Here is a 3,201-nt window from a genome sequence, read left to right as displayed (position 1 = left end):
ACTACGAGATAAAGCTTTAGTTAGTATTTTCGTGCGATTTATCATGTTGTAGATCCTCATAAATGTGGGCATAACATTGCATAATGAATTACTATGCGAATCTATATATGTTCTAGAGCAGGGGCCTTCAACGCATGGCCCTCGGGAAACCTGTGGCCAGCCGGCCATTTTAAAAAAATAACTACTTAACATCAAAACGCAATTAAATAAAAAATATAATTCAATAAGGGAAAATGGCCCTTCCCTTAATGCATAGCAGTATACATGTCCGCAAGGAGATGTGCTGTGCATTATGAGAGATACTGAGACAAGGAGTTAATTTCAATGAAGCCCGCGGGCCACTAAGCTATACTGCGGTATTTAGAATTGCAAAGATGCTTTCCAGATTCACAAGGTGTGCATTTGATACTTTACATAAAATTATGTAAAAATAAATATTAAATAGACATGCCTCTTCAGTCATCTACCAGCACCAAGCAGTACTTAAGTACTAGTACTAACGTCTCAGGTAGATGGCTGAAGCAGTAGTTCGTTCGAGTGCGCTGTCTAATGCCTTCCAGATACCTCTCGAAGATTCTCCAAAATTTGTTATTTTCATATAAATACAAGAGGATCTCATCCACAGTCAGTTGTGAACAGTGTGATATTTGTGTATAAGCGCACGCAAGTTCATTAGTGTGAGACATATTCAGTGGATAATAACCGTTACACGGCCATTTTGAATCATTTTTTTTGGGTTCCTTCCATCACTATGGCGTCTAAGAGTATAAAGCGTAAATCAAGTGATTCTTTTCGGGTTTTTAATGAAAAGTGGACCAATTTTTACTTTTTGTGCGGATCGACGATAAGCCAATGTGTTTAATTTGTTGTGAGTCAGTGTCAGTATCAAAAGAATACAATATAAAACGACACTATGAGACAAAGCATGCATCCAGTTTCGATCACCTTCAAGGGTGGTTTCGTGTGGACAAAGTGAACCGTCTCCAAATTGATTTAAAATGCTAGCAGCAGGGTACGTTTAAAAGGCAGAGGAAAGAGAGCGAAGCGTGCGTCAAAGAGTTATGTAATAGCTGAAAAAATTGCTAAAAAATCAAAAGCCTTCTTGGAGAGCGAGTTCATGAAAGAGTGTCTCATCGCTGCTTCTGTCCCCAAATAATAAGGAAGTGTTTAAAAAGCAGAGTTTGTCTGGGGTAACTGTAGCACGACGTGTCGAAGAACTTGCCAATGGCATTGAAGGAACTTTAAAAAAAGGGTCGTCCGAATTTACGTCATATTCACTTGCTTTAGATGAGAACATAGATGTGAAGGATACAGCACAACTGGCTATCTTTGTCCGTGGCATTGATCAACAATTCAATGTGACAGAAGAACTGCTAGCGCTCGTACCTATGAAGGGAACGACGAAAGACACTGATATTCTTGAAGCTGCCAAGAAAACGCTCCAGCGTTTCGAACTCAGCTTAACCAACCTCGAGGGTGTGGTAACTGATGGTGCCCCTGCTATGGTGGGAAAGAACGAAGGGTTTGTTGCGCTGCTACGGAAAGAACCGGAATTAGAAGGAAAAGATTTCGTCCATTACCACTGTTTAATCCACCAGGAGAATTTGTGCGAGAAAACTATTGGATTTGAGAATGTCATGAAAGTTATTGTGGTTGTCGTCAACATTATTAGGGCAAGAGGATTGAATCATCGTATTGTCAATTCCAAGAGTTTTTGACCCAAGAATGCGAAGCGGATCACGGCGATGTGGTTGATTACAGTGATGTGCGTTGGTTGAGCAAAGGAAGGTTCTTAAAAGAGTCTTTGACTTAAAGAGTGAAATACAGCAGTTCATGCAAATCAAGGGGAAGCCGATTGCGGAATTCAACGATGCAAAGTGGATGACAGACTTTGTGACTGACATCTCGTTGATTATAAATGACCTAAATACTCGGCTACAATCCAGATATCAACTGGTGCACACGCTGCTTGGTCACACAGCTTTTATGGTCAAGCTCAAACTTTTGGAGGCACAACTCACAAAATAAGACTTAACTCATTTTCAGCTTCTTGCTGAGTCCAACTGTTCGTCTTTTGATGAATACGCTACAAAATAGCCGTGTTGCGAAGTGAGTTCGAAGCGAGATTTAGTGATTTTCGTAAACTGTCTTCTTTAGATCTATTTTCGATGCCATTCAATGTCAATGCTACCGAAATGCCAGGCTCAGTACAAATGGAGCTGCTTGAACTCCAAAACAACTCTTCTTTGAGAGAAAAATTATTCAATGTGCCATTGCTTACATTTTACAAAGACTACATTTCTGAGGACGCATTCCGTAATCTTCGCCGGCATGCTTTGAAGATGTGCGCTTTGTTAGGAAGCACATACTTATGTGAGCAGTTCTTCTCCAGAACGAAGCATGTGAAGTCCAAGAGACAAGAACTCACATTACGGACCAACATCTAGAGAATACTCTGCGCATAGCGACTTCCAACATTGATGATAACATCGACAAGCTGGTCAAGGAAAAGCATTGCCAAGTTTCCCATTCACGTTGTAAAAAAATGAATGTTTACTTCATTAAATTATCTTTTTTCAAGTATTGATTGTATTTACTTATCATGAACCCGACTCCTACCTACGCTCTTAAAGCTGATTTTTTAATTTTTTTTTTTTTTATAGGATTTTATGTAAAGTATCAAATGCACAGCGTTCCTTGTGAATCTGGAAAGCATCTTATAATTCTAAATACCGCAGTATAGCTTAGTGCCCCTGCGGGCTTCGTTGAAATTTTTAATTCGGCCCGCACTGTCTGAAAGGTTGAAGACCCCTGTTCTAGAGTATTCTCTCTGTATTGCTTAACTATATGGGACACTGAAAGTTTTTCATTTGTAGTGGTTATTTTTAATTAATTTGAAATTAATTTTCGATTGTCGAACCGTAAAAAATATTGAACATAGAAGTGAAAGCATTACAAAGAGAGATGAATGGTACGTGGTAATGGAAGCAAGTTCTTGGACAATTCATTTTCGATTTTCAAACTAAAAAATAATGAAAAAGCACGGCACACGAATTTATCTTCAGCGTATGCAAATACACTTGTATTCAGTAGATGATCTCAACATTCTCGGATTGATGATATCTCCTAAAGTTCGTTATCGATTTCGAGAAGTTCTCTTCAGCATGTACATTCTGATTCCAGAGACCTTTTCATCATCTG

Source organism: Typopeltis vanoorti, chromosome 2, assembly GCF_054136105.1.
Source record: "Typopeltis vanoorti isolate ZY-2024b chromosome 2, IOZ_Tvanoo_1.0, whole genome shotgun sequence".
Classification (NCBI taxonomy): domain Eukaryota; kingdom Metazoa; phylum Arthropoda; class Arachnida; order Uropygi; family Thelyphonidae; genus Typopeltis; species Typopeltis vanoorti.
This window is presented reverse-complemented; position numbering follows the sequence as displayed.